The sequence below is a fragment of the Gallus gallus genome, chromosome 6, assembly GCF_016699485.2.
Source record: "Gallus gallus isolate bGalGal1 chromosome 6, bGalGal1.mat.broiler.GRCg7b, whole genome shotgun sequence".
Classification (NCBI taxonomy): domain Eukaryota; kingdom Metazoa; phylum Chordata; class Aves; order Galliformes; family Phasianidae; genus Gallus; species Gallus gallus.
The window spans coordinates 29,710,660-29,724,842 of NC_052537.1; the positions used below are offsets into that span (position 1 = coordinate 29,710,660).

The window sequence follows — 14,183 nt, forward strand, 5'->3', positions numbered from 1 at the left end:
CCTGCGGGCGGTGCCGCTGCAGCCAGGCCCCGTCGCAGACAGGGGGCGGCGCGGCCCCACCCCGCTGCGGGCCCGGCGGCGGCTGAGCGAGGAGCACTGAGGCTCGGAGAGGGCGAACGTTCTGCAATCACTGACAGGTTCCCCAAAACCGCGGACTGCAGGGTTACCGTCACAGTACCGCATTGCTTCATTTGCCTTTGGAGAGGGCTCTTTCTCAACCTGTGCCCCTCGGAAGCTCCGATCCCGCTCATTAGCTGATTCCCATCTCTGCAGGACCTGGGAGAGAGGCACGCCCGTGGGCACTCGGACCACCGTTAAGCTGTAAAGGTTTTCCAAAGACACTGTAAACCCGAGAATAAAAGGCTGGTGTCCTGAAGCCAGAGAAGCCATTACCCTGTTCTCCTCCCGTTCTTCTCCTCCCGTCCAGTTCTCCCTTATTTTCCAGCCCCGGCAGCCACTCACGTTGTGGAAGCACTGCCTGCAGTTCTCACGGAACAAACAGAGCTACTGACTGCAGTGCAGCTCCTTACTGACTTCCAAGCTCAAGAGATCACTGATGTTCACTGTAAATTGTTAATTCCACCCAAAGTTTGCCCTGAGCCCTCTCACCAGAGGATCCCTTTGAATCTCTGCAGGACTGGCAAAGTCTGAACCAAACCCTGTGTGCTGCAAATGCTTGCTCAGCACATTCTCCTTTTTTTTTCCCCAGGTATCCTCCCAGAGTGCATGGCTCTGAGCAGAGCCCTCGCACCATTCACACTGCTCCCAGCAGCCATATCCCCTTTGAGAAGGACCAAAGGTGCGATGCGCAAGGTAAAGTCCCAGTGAACTGCTTCACGTGCTCACAGCTGAGTCACCTGGAAGGCCTGCACTGATCCTGTAGGCACCATAACCAAAACCTCCTGAAACCCAGAGAAAACGCCAAACTCCTCAGCTTTCTGCCTCCCAGAAGGATGTGCTGAACTGCTGAGGAGCAGCGAGGGACAGAGCAGGAATAGCATAGGAATGGCAGCACTCTACCAGCCCCAGCTGGGTGCTGAGCGTCTGAGGGGATCATGCACACAGGCTCCCCAAAAGAGGGGACGACGTGCCCCAGGGTTGCTGCTTCTCGTGCTTCCCTCTGGCTCCAGGCCATGCAACAAAGGGAACATCTGGCCAATAGTCTGCTGTAATTGTGTGTTTAGTCAGGCTGAATATTTATGCTGTCATCAAACAGCCTCGGAAGTAAGAAACCAAACAACTTCAGCACTTGTTTTCCTGACAAGAGGCTTAAATAGCAGAAACTTCTTCTTCAAACTAAATGCACTTCAATAGTAACTGATCGTAGGCTTTAAAATGTATTGGGATAATTAACGAAGGAAGAAGAAGAAAAAGGAATAATCAAGAAAAACAAACACGCATCCAAATCGTATACTTTCAGGAAAAAAGCCTGCCGTGCAGGCTGCTCCTGCCTGATGCTTCAAGCAACAACACACATAAAAATAGCATTTGCTGGGTACAGACATCTTTCTGAATGTCAAGGCAGTGACTGCATTATTCAATATCAAGCCAGGTTGCCTAAGTTACGCATTCAGCTGTAGGTGTTGTGAATAATGCAGAAGGAGAATATTTGAAGGCATGTGACTGCTAGCTTCAGAAATAAGACCCTTCTTAGAGAGCTTAGCATCTCCTTTTAAAATCTAATGAGAGGAACTGGGGGGAAAAATGTATTTGCGGTAAATTTGGATTCTCATTCTGAAACATCAAATATTGGACTAAGGCACCTCACATTTTGTTTTGTTTTATGAAGATAAAACAAATTACACAGATAATCACAGAAAAATTAAAAAGTACACTATTCTTTCCTTTCCAACTCTCTCAACTGAAAACAAATTTAAAAGTACATTTCAATTGAAAGAAAGAACACTTTGAGAAAGAGCTCCCATATCAAATGAACCACTCTGGAGCTGGGAAGACTTTATTTTGATTCCTTAGGAACTTTGTCACTTTTATGGTAGTTTTGATGTGTTGTTTGGAATCTGGTTTTAGTGCTTGAGATTTTATAAGCATAACAGGAAATGAGTCTAAATATAGTAAATCAAATGTAAAAATACTGCAGATAGATTTTGAAAGGATGGCAAAAGTAAAGCCATCTGCATTCTCAGAACACCTGTCCTTACGAACACCCTTATGTCCTGAATGAGCTCATCAGCAGGTGTCCTAAACAAGGTTCAATGTTAGTGTGGGTCTGGAAAGAACTTTCCTTCTCAGTGAAAGAACATGAGCTGGCTTAGCACATTGCAGGGGAGCAGTAACACAAAGGAAGAAGCTTTTTTCCAACTCTGAACCAGGCAGTACTGCTAGGCTACCGAAGCACCCACCAGCATTAAACTCAACCACCCAATCCAGTACTTCACGGGGCATTACTACGGCTATGCAGAGAAGCGTTGATCACTGCAGGAGCTTGGGTCAGACTTCTGTTTAAGTTTCCCCTCAAGCACCTACTTGGGATTGACACCTCTCAAACACACCAAGAGCCATGATTTAATATACTCTATTTTGCATCCACAGAGCACTTCTCCATGTGATTTCCAGAAAGCTGCAGCATCAAACATTCAGTTCATCACACAAGGGGTTCAGACAGACGGTCATAAACTCCCCATACAAGAATAATGGCTGTCTGACCTCACTGCTTCTAGCAGAGCTGCTGCTTAGATGTTAGCCATTAGCATCGATGAAAATTTCATGAGAAAACAGAAGATCACTGCAGTGCCCTCTAAGGGCCACACTCACTCGTGGTGCGTGCTGCACAGATCTGTGGCTAGCCAGAAAAAGGAGCTCTGTGTTTCTCATGCATGACTATGAGTGTCTCAGCAAGGTGCTGATCAGGCAGCACTGAGAGTCAGCAAGCTGGGAGCACTAGGAACAAAGACCTGACAGGAATGTAGGCACTGGAATATTGCTTTTAATGCATCTGATGGCAAGATCTACAGGTCTTATTACAGACAAGGAGACCAGCATGCCATGTATCCTATACTGGTACCAGAGAAAGTTGCTATCTTTAAAAATCAAACCATATGAAAAACAAGGTGATGTTTTCATACTCTGAACATCCCTCTTAGATAAGCTCTGGAGCATCACTGAATGTATAATATCTGATGCTTTTTATCATCTGCATAACTGTTATTGCAGTCTCCTCCTACATTCCAGTTCACAGCACTTTGACATCTTCAGTTCTGCTTATTGGTTCACATACTAATCGCTTATAAATTAATTTTATTACAGTCAACTGGCAATCTGTGTTCCCCTAAATGAAGTTGCTATCTTCCCTTTCCCTCTTCAATTAATAAGCAAGAAATCTTTGTAAAGACAAGAAAAGCTGTTCATCACTATCACAGCCTTTCAATAAAGAAGCACAAAAAATATGAAGGGTTTCTTCAAAAGGAACAGTTTATAAAGTTTTCACCTGTTCTTAGTACATTTCTCAGCATCATTTGGAAATAAGTCATTCTCAGAACAGAATCTGCATAGAATTCTCCACCTTTTCACAGCTGGATGGTTCTGCAGCATATCTGCTAGAAACTGAAAATGCTCTTCTGGTGCCCACAAATATTGAGAAACACATTTACCCATTTGGAGAGTACTTGTAAATGTAGAAATGGCAGCACAATGCTAACCACTGCTTACACTGTGTTTTTTTCCCTGCTTCTTTTAGAAACTGTACAAGGTATACATGTTGCATGCTGAACAGCATCTCCAACAGAAACACATCATAGGAACATTTGAGAGTCTTACTGTGGACTTCAGTGGACCACGCTAGATGCTGTGTATACAAACCAGAAGATGGACTCACTTTCAGTGTTTCCATTCCCACTGTATGTCCCGAGCACAATTTCTCCTTAAATTCACTGCTCTTCCTCTACCTTGGATGTCTTTTAAAAAAATGGAAAAGAAGCAGATGAACATAACATCTGTTATATAATTTAATGTGGTCACGTTATCCTCTGAGTATTTCTGTCCAAATGCACACTATCCATATAGAGTAAAAATATTATCTCAAAATATTTTTTTAAATATCAGCCCAATTGCTTGTTTTACTACACATTTCCTATTGCTCCAGAAGAAACAAAGCCATCTATTCATCAACCAATAAACTTATTTTTGCTCTCTGTCTGATTTCTGAGAGCATATGAAGTGATTAAGTAAGTAATGAGCACACTGGCTCCCACAGATCAACAGAAGTAGCAGGCCACTCAGCCACCTATACAAACAAGCAGCTCAGCGGGTCAAAATTTTACATACTCCTTATGGCCTCTGCTCAAGAGAATATACTGAATCCCCAGGGAGCACATCTAGGTGTTATTGTTCATAGCTATGTTTTGCTGACTGCTTCACTGAATTAGGCATCTCCAAAATTGCTGCATTATTTGCAGTACAAGTAATAATTGGAACTGTAAAAAATATCCTGTACCAGGCTGATTACATTGAATTTGGGAATGTAAAAGGGAAACAACTCAGAAAATTATCAACCTCAACAAGTCACATGAAAGCATTATCTCTCATTGTGCACCTGTGACACATAAAAATGTCGTCACAGAAATAGAACACAGTTAACAGGCTCCTCCCTAAATGCCTTCTGAAGCTTCCTGTGGTCCAAGGAAATAATGGAAAGAAAATGCAGGACACTGAAAGACAAGCAGAATGATTGACGTGATGCTCCAAATAAACTGCATCCCAAGGGAAAATTCAAAAGTAGGAGAATATTCAGTTTCCACAGGTTGACTACTTACAGGGAAACAGTCATTTAGGTTCTATGTAGGTACATGTCAGGTTAAGGTATTCTTTTTTGTAAGATGTTTGAGAAACTGTTTGGCAAATTTGTAAATATAACACAAATGTCAATCCAAATCATTGAGATGGGAACAGAATGGGTCAAAGGAACGGGCACTGCAGTGCACATTGGGTTACATCTATCTCACTCTGTATCCTGGAGGTAAAAGAGGTCACACAGACATACACCTGTACAGAGGAATAAAAGAAGCTTAAAGATCAGCTGAAGAAATGCTAAGGAACTCATAGAGCAAATAAGAAATAGCTTGATCAGTTTTAGATGGCACTACTTGACATAAACAAGGGCATCTATACATCCTCATAGGGCTGAGGAAACTGACTGCTCACTGGAGTAAATCTTAATGAATTCCACTGACCTCCAGTTTAACAAGGCAGCAGGACCCAGACATTTTAGGTCTTGAATGGAAATGAAAAATAACAAAAATCCCTCTGACATTCCTAAGAAGTGCCCAGTGAATACCAAACACAGTTTTTACCATAATAAACATATTTTGGTAGGCCTTTCAATCTTTAAAATGTAATGTACATTAATATAATATAATTTCATTTTTGTTTCACAGGATATTCTCCAGAATAAAAAGGCTAAACTATTATAGCTCCTTTACAGAGAACAATATCCTGAGTAGTATCAATATTGCCTTAAGATCTTAACGTGCCACTAATCCCTTCATATTCTTTGTTAACGATTGTATACTTCTATTTTTGGAATCTTTAATGGGGGCACACACACATAAATGAAAGTACATGACATCCCAAATGAACAGAGTGAGATTTTCTGCTCGATATCTTATCTCACCATGAGATAGATGAGAACTCTGATGGTTTTTTTTCTCACTAATCACTAAAGGGCTGACAATTCTGTAAGATGATACCAATCTATCACTTGCTATAAGCTCTTTCTAAAGGAACATATCAATATCAGTTCTTGAAGATTTCTAAGCAGGGAGCCTACTATGCGAAAATAAAGGCTACCAATCAGTAAGTCACGTTATTTCTGCAAAGCTGAAGAATTTCTATGAACAATTAAATCTTCAAACTAGATAATAATATGAAGATATGACTCTTTTTAAGAAAAAATGGTTCAACTTATGTAGGACTAACATCTCTGAGACGGTTTCTATAAACAAATGCTGAGATAATTACAACGGCTACATAAAAAATAGAAACAAAAATAAGCCATTTCCTGTATTTACACAAATGTAAACAAGAACACTGTCTGCCTCTGACTTCACAATTCAATAACAGATAAAGAAAGATGGCAGAGCTCCACTGAATTATGAATGAAATTGAAATCGGAAATGGTAATTCAAAACTGAGTTTGAGATACATAAAGCTGTGAGTTGGAGAACACTGATATTTGTCCATTTTCATTTAAGTACAACTAACTGCACCAAAATCTTTAAACTGGAGCATACAATGCAAGAAACATCCTTCCTTTTAATAAGACTGTTGAATTTGCTTTCAGTCTTTTCAATAATGATTTATTATTTTAGTCTTCTTTGCCAGCAGAAAAGAATGTTGTTGACATTCCTGTAAGTGTTTAGGCTAAATTGTTGCTAAACTGCTTCAGTCTGGTAATTCAATAAACCAAGAATTGGTTCAAGAGAAAAACTAATTCTGCTCTAAATGATGCCACTTTTTAAAACTTAATGTCTATAATGTTGTTCTAATGCCTCAAAGAAACAATCCTTTAATCATGTTAATTTGCTTTTTCATTGCAAAAGAAGAATCCTGTAATATTGATCCCATTAGATATAATAAAAGATCTGGATCTGGTTTCTATTTCTTTGTGAAGATTGCAATTTAGAAAAAAATAGAACCGGTTGTTTTAGTATACTCTACATGCATGTGTATCTTATAAAACTAGGATTTTCACTGACCACAAAAGTATGCCTTGCCTTTTAGTACTTAAGGCATGGTGGCAAACTATGATCACAGCTTCTTTCAGCTGGATTTAAAGTCTTTTCAAATTAACGGAAAATCTCTCATTGGTTTCAGTCATTTTAGAACAAACACTGAAGTTAAGTGACAGCTGTCCCCATATCTGCAGACAATATAACAGCAGACATAATGTTTCTGATGCAGATATTCTTGAGCTCATACTTCATGAATCTGTGCTGTTGTGCAGAAATTGTGATCATCAGACCTCACATAGTTTAAATTCAGATGTTTTAGTAGGTCTGCCGCACCATAGGATTATTTTTTTAAGAAAGCATGAGGACAGAACATGCTGAGAAGGAGACAAGACTGTTTTCAGGATAATGCAACACCAGCAGATCTCAGCAAGGACACTTGGAAACCCAAACATATCAATTGCACAGAGACTATTAATGCGTTTACACCTTAGATTATCATTGTTCACCCAAAGCTTCCTGCCTCTAAAACAACAGGCAGTGAAAGTTCAGCAGAAAAAGTGTGTCATGTGGACAGTAAGCAAGCCCAATGTAAAAACCATCACTAAAGAAAGCTGTATTTAAACTTTCATGTGAAATGAAGTACTCGACACTGTTTATAAATAGTGAAATATGGGTAAAAATACTGTTTAAATCCATTTGACATCTCTCTTCCAAAGGACTGTATTTTTGGCTGTGTCTATATTTTCAATCCTTTGCCTTAAGCTTGAATATAACTGCTCTGTTATTTAGACAGCAGTAACATTTTTACTAATATAAAGAGTAGCCAATTTTAATTTTTAATGTACAAAACTACTCCCAATAAAGTATAATTTCATGTGGTGCTCAGCATAGGCCCAACCCTCCTCCTGAAGAAGCTTTGTGCCAAAGAAATGCAAAAGAAAGAGAGGAGACAAGCCTACATCGTACCACATGGCTTACTAACGTGATTCTTGTTCTTGCATAAAGCAGGCCTTCAGATTGTATGACTTCAGTAAAAGCAGATAGTAAACAAACAATGGGTACGAAGGCGTTGCTCAAGAAACAGAAGGAGAACATGGTGAGGAACATACCAGGAGGAGTGTCTGCCGAAAGAGAGAAATAAGCATGAGGAGATAAGAATAGTGTTTTCTAAAACAAGGTCAATGGAGAAGAAGTTTCAGATTCCAGTCTCTGTTTATAGCCTTTGGTGTCAAGCTGTCCAAGAATAGTTCCAGAAAGACTGACGCTGTAGAAGTAAATTTTCTCTGTCATCCTTTTTCTCACCCGAGGTGCTATCTGTCAAGGCCAATAAACTTTACTGTGGATATATTATGTTAATAAGACATGAAATACTGTATATAGCTACAGGGAAAATAGGGTGCTTGTATCAAATACGTCTTCCTGTTCACTGATGCAAGATCTGAGGGGCATTTTCTGCAGATAAATGAGTCTGGAATAACAATTTAAAATTGTATTTCCAGTTGTAAACTGACTATGTAGACAATAGCCATGTAAGCAATCCAAACACTGCCATGGCAGAATACAGTCAGCCTTCTGTGTTCAAACATCAGTGCTAGATGTTTGTTTACTGCAAAAGCAGACTCTCATCATCTCAGTTTTGTACCTGAGGTAACTCAAACAAGGTATTTTACAGTCAGTGTTTCATGGGAATCCACAACTCATTTTCTGTAGCACTGTATAGGTATAGCAAACACCCAGTATCTCTCCAAAAGTAAGCCGAGGAAAACAGTAGTTCAGAAAGACTCTCTAACTCTGAATGGTTGATTTTGATTTTCAAAAAATTTAACATACTGCTACTTTCTCCAAGGTGCAGCTGACCAACATCTGAAAGAGCAAATACCTAACAGAGCCTTCAGAGTCAGCCAGGTGCTTTGACTTCCCAGTTCAGACAGGCACCTAATTTTCTGTGAAAATCACAGTAGATAACTGTGAAGATGTTTTCCAAAGCCAGCTGGAAAACTATCTCCATTTTTAGGTCCTTTGACAATCTCATTGGAACAACTGTTTTACCCTGTAATGTTTTTGTATATCTATGCATTTTGAGGGCGTTTGTGAGATTTTATACTCTGCTTGCAATTGTGAGGATTTTTGCTGGAATGATTATTAAGTTTGTCTGAGATAGTTCTTTTAGAACTGCAACTTCCTACAAGTATTTGAAAGTGCAAGAACATACAGTTCTAAGGCTTCAGAGTTACTATGGACATACAATTACTATGGATGAAGAAGGGATGCAGTTACACTTACAGGTGAAATTTTTTCTCTTAGGTAAGAACAAATTTTACATGGATACCTGCCATAATTTCCTGATGTGTTACAGTTTATAGACCAAACAATTATACGTGAGTAGCCACTATCACAGTTCCTTTCAAGTCACTGCTGAACCTCGTTGTTAAGGCTCTTTGGTTTGTAATGCCTCCAGATTTTGTTAGCCCCAGTCAGCCAGTGCAGCCAAGCAGGGGCACTAGCAGCAGTGGACTGGCCTCTCCCTAGGCCCTTGCTCACTCTTCAGTGATTACTGTGCTCTGGTAGTGATACGTTAGCATATCTTTAAGCCTGTATGTTTCTGTACCTGGGTTATAGCCAACTGGCAGAGGCTGGTATTCTGATATTGCTTTACAGCTAGTAAGCTGCCTGCAGCTTCAGCTCCAGCTGATGCCTTAGGATCTGAAATGGGATTTTTAAAGTGAATGATAAATGTTTTCATTGTTAGCTCCTTCTGATCTTTTCAGATGCTTTGAGTGTGCTTAAGCAAAAAGGTGACCAGCTCCACAGATGTGAACAGTGGAAGAAACAGGTGCCTTTCTTCCTTTACTTTCAGACAGTGTTCTGACAATGTGAAGTTTCTATTGCAAGGGGGATATGGAAGGAAGAGGCCTTTTGAACACCTTCATGTGAGTGATGTAATTTGTCACAGAAGAGCAAAATGGTAAGCCTGTAAAGCATTTCAAATGTTAAAGGTCTACTGAGGACACTGAGACTGCAGTGTAATATAATCTGAAACACACATTTAAGTATTGCAAAGATACCAGATTACATATATTTGTACATATACAGAAACCCCTAAATTAAATAGATTTATGATACAAAGCTGAAGTCAAATGTGGATTTACATTTAAAAGTAACAAAAGGGGAACAAAGGCATGTGGGTTTGCAGTACAAGACAAAAGATTTGACCACAATTTCATACTTGTTTTCTTGACAGCCATCCTCGCAAACCAGCAGACATGACCTATAAAACTCTGCTACAAAGGCCCAAATGAAACTCTTTGCAGAGTTTCATCAGTAAAAGCTCCTCAATCTTTCCTACATAAATCAATAAACTCTTCAGGAGAACCTATGAGAATAGAAAAATGTGCTGTGATCAAAGCTCAAATATGTAAAAGATGCAAGCTAAACACATGCCAATGAGGTCAAGGAGCCCTAAACCTTGTATCTAACTCCCTCGAGGTCCAGAGAAGGGAAGGGTGAGGCTATAATCCTGTGCTCTTGCAGTTACATCACCTTCTGCAGTTTGAAGTCCTCCAGACAGATGATTTCAAATTCATGCTGGATTCAGACTGTTCAGGACTTTGAACACTTGAATCAATCTCTTTAAATAAGACAGCAGCCACGTTCCACAGAAGCCAAAGTCTCCAGTGATTGCAGTGCATCACTCAAGATAGCACATACTACACTAATCTACTCCAGAGGTGACAGAGGCACAGAAAGCTGTGTAAGGACAGCATCTGAAAGGAAAGGTTGCAGACTCTTGAGCAAACACAGATGATAAAAGCATTCCTGGCGGCTGCTGCTATCTAAGCATTCTGAAACACCCAAGGACATATTCAGAATGGCACAATATCATCTTCAGAAACTCCACTCTCATTATCTAGTTTGTTTGTGCAACGCTTGTTTTGTCCTTTGACTACCCTGCATGACCCTCTTTAAAGGCAATGGAAGTTAAACACACTCAGGTGAGAACAAAATGGAAATCCACTTCTTACAAAACAACAGTACGCTGACTTGACAGACAAACCTGAACCCAGTAACATTCTAGAATAAATATTACTTTGATTACCACAGATCCAATTAGGAGCCAAAACAAGAACAACCAATGTGTTGGTGATGAACAGGGCACGTCTTAAAAACAGAAGCAAAACTACACACAAGATCAAATGGAAGGACAATCACATGGATCTAAAAGAAAAGCTGAACTGATCAGAGGGAACAAGTTTAAAACCATGTCCCCACATTTCGCAAGGGCAAGAAAAGATGCCACACTGTTCAGTCTGTTTGTCCCAAGGCCTGAATTTTAAAGCAAATCTGCATTTTTAGCTTTCCTTTTCTACTTATGTGCAAATGAAGCAGTCTCAAAGCCTCGTTCAGTGTTCTCTATAAAACTTATAAGCACTCAATCAGTGACAAAATTTTCAGATCTTAGGAACTGCAGAAATCCATGGTCAGTGCTCAGCACGTAGCTCACACTGATGGAAAAGCATCTGTCCTGACAGCTTCATTTTCAAATCTTACTGATTAATGTTTTTGTTTAAAATTATTCAGCTATTGATACTATTTTTTTTCTTGGTTTATTTTCAGCATTAGGATGTAAGACAATTATGTGCTGCAACTGTGTCAGGAGACTGGAATTAGGTTTAAAGAAAATCAGAAGATGTGTCATAGAAGATGTAATATAGAATCATAGATCACTTGAGTTGGAAGGGACCCTTACAGGTCATCTAGTGCAACTCACCAAAATATGACCCAAAAATTTGGTCAAAACTTATGTTGAATGGCTATCACAAACTATAGCAGTGCTATCTTGTGCCATACTTTTATAACAACTGATATTTTATCCCGTTGTTTCCCTTGATTATGATAGTAATAGAAATTTGTCATCCTAATTACATATTCCAGCAGTTTATAGGACCTTGGAAAGTAAGAAAAAGGATACAGTTTCCCTGCGGGACAGAAACTGCTCATCCTCCCCCTGAAATAGAAGTGTCAGCTCAGAAACACACCAGGAAGGTGCCCTCTGTTTTTGCCTCCTCCAAACTCTACCTCTAAAAGACAATGAACAATTTTTATGTAACACCAGGGGATGAAAGAAGAGTCTCCAGCACCACAGGGGTGGGAAAAATCTCACATTTCCTAAGCCAACCCAGGAAACTGCATATGTCTAATATACAATTCTGAGTAAACAAACATCAGTTAAAACTGATATCAACAGCTGAGTATTGCCCATTTATATAGAAAAGATTTTCAGAAATGTGGGGACAGATAAGCCACAAGTTCTCACCTTCTTTTGGAAAACCTCAGTTGAAATAGTATCACTGAAATCTACACTTAAATATACTGTGTCTGTACTTCTGTCAGATATACGTTTTGCTTTTCATATCAATTGTGCCATAGATTTACTTTAATGAAAACTCTTAATGTTTTGGATTTTTTTTCTCTCTTTTATTTATTTACTTATTCTTCTCTTGTTATGAAGCACTTTAGCACTGGTGTTTTCTCAGGATGTTAAATTTTTTTTTTAGCTGCCCTTCTGGCTCATTTCCCAAAAGTTTACAGGTTACTGGGAATCATGCTGCTCTTTTAATCACTTGCTGGACCTGCTGCTATTTTCACTCTCCTATGTTATTTGTTGAGCTATATTAAGATGACTTGGAAATTGAGAAAAGGATTAAATCCCTGTTGCTAATCTTTCAAATTGTAACAAAGCCTAATGACAAGTTGGAGGGAATTCAGGGAGAAGTAAAAAGAAGTAAGATGCTTGAGCAGTACATATTTAATTACTTCAGAAAGCAGTGGGTAAAAAACATAGGTGTAACCAACATTACCAACCTTTGACAAGATTATGAGAAATATGGAGTCACATTCAGAGTAATGTGAGATAATTGTTACTACAATGTTAAAAGTGTAATAAAATGAAAGGATGAAAAGGAGTATTTATAGTAAATACCAGGAATTATCTTAAAATTGTAAATCTTAAAGGCGAGTATCAAGAGGCGTAACAGACAGAAAGTAACTTTCTGGTCTTAGAGAAGAGCTTCATGGTGACCTTTTCAGCTGGTTTAGAAGCATCCAGCCTTTCCATCTGAACACGTCACATGCCTGCTGCCAGAGGCAGGAGAATGCCATTTGCTGTGTTCTCCTGGCACACCGCGGCTAACCCAGCATGACCCAGCTAGCTGGAAGATCTGGTCTTATTGCACTTATTGCCCATGGGCCCAATGCTGCTTTATGTCTGTATATGTATAGTTTTGAATGGGTTGCAGCAAGGTGAAGTCAGTATTCACTGCAAATATTGGACATACTTAACTGCAATTGTGCAAGTCCTTCAATTAACATCACTACCCAGAGAATTGTCTGTAAAACCACAATGTGAGTATTCTTTTATGGCTCCTAAAGAAAGATAATCTCAATAGTCTCAAAAAATTTCCACACCTGTGGCAAAACATGTCACGTTTTTGCTTCTGCAATTGTTTGAAAGGTATGCTGTGGATTACGGATGCTATGTTGGAACAAACAAACAGGGGCAGGGTGTTTTTCTTTTCCCACTTTTTTTTTTCCCCTCTATAAGAACAGCCAGGACCAGTGCAGAGCATGCTTGACTTGGCAGTTCACGAGCAAGACAAAAGACCGCATACAAAAACTTCTAGAAAATTCTGTTTAGCAGTTATTATTAATTGATGTGAAAGAAAGATCAGATTCCATGCACTCACACACACTCTATTTCTTTTTATCTGTCAGTGAGTTAATTGCTGTCTCTTTCTCCACCTTAGGAGAGGCCCCAGCCTCAGACAAAACTCGAGTGCCCACCTTTTCAAAGACACACAAATATGGACCCAGAATTTTCCATGTGACCTTTCAAAGGTCATTCTGTGGTGCTCCTTACAACGCACATAAGAACTGGGATCTTTCTTTGCTGTCCCTAATTATAAGGCTAATCAAGCCCTAAATTCACTAAGTACAGCAGTTTTAATATTGGCTTCATCGGGATTAGAAACATTAAGTTATATTTGGCATTCAGAGATGACGTATTTTCCCAAGGTCATGGTATTAGGAATCTGGAAGAAGCTGTAACCTCTTCAGTTTCGTATGCTCTTGGGTTTACTTGAAATAAGCTTGAGTTGTTTTTCAAAGGGTTTATTTCTGGATATATTTAACAGATCCTTGGGAAAATCCTCCTTATGCTAAAATTAGAATTCCGTGATGCTAAAAGACAAAAGTTACTGTAACACTATGGAAAAGTATAATATGTGAGGTTGTTCTTCAGATTAGTTTAGCAGACTCCTGTCTTTATCCAACAGTACACCGCCATCGTGTGGTTCAACTCACCAAGCACAATACCTATTAAAATACACCCATGCAACACTCCCAGGACGCGTACCAAAATCTTTCATTGTTTTAATTTCTTTAAAGCCATTAATATACCAACGTTATATTTTCATGGAAGTTCCACCATTCAATTAAGAA

At 39.4% G+C, this 14,183-nt stretch overlaps 1 protein-coding gene across 2 annotated transcripts in view; it reads right to left on the reverse strand.

The window, feature by feature from the left end:
* Window positions 1-14,183, reverse strand: part of HSPA12A (heat shock protein family A (Hsp70) member 12A) — an 88,721-nt gene that overhangs the window by 50,974 nt on the left and 23,564 nt on the right. The window contains exon 1 of one of the 2 annotated variants that reach the window (XM_046943274.1): window positions 394-631. The exons of the other annotated variant lie outside the window; for it this stretch is intronic. The gene's annotated coding sequence lies outside the window, so the exon portion shown is untranslated. Of the gene's footprint in view, window positions 1-393; window positions 632-14,183 lie in introns of those variants that run through there. 2 annotated transcript variants of the gene reach the window in all.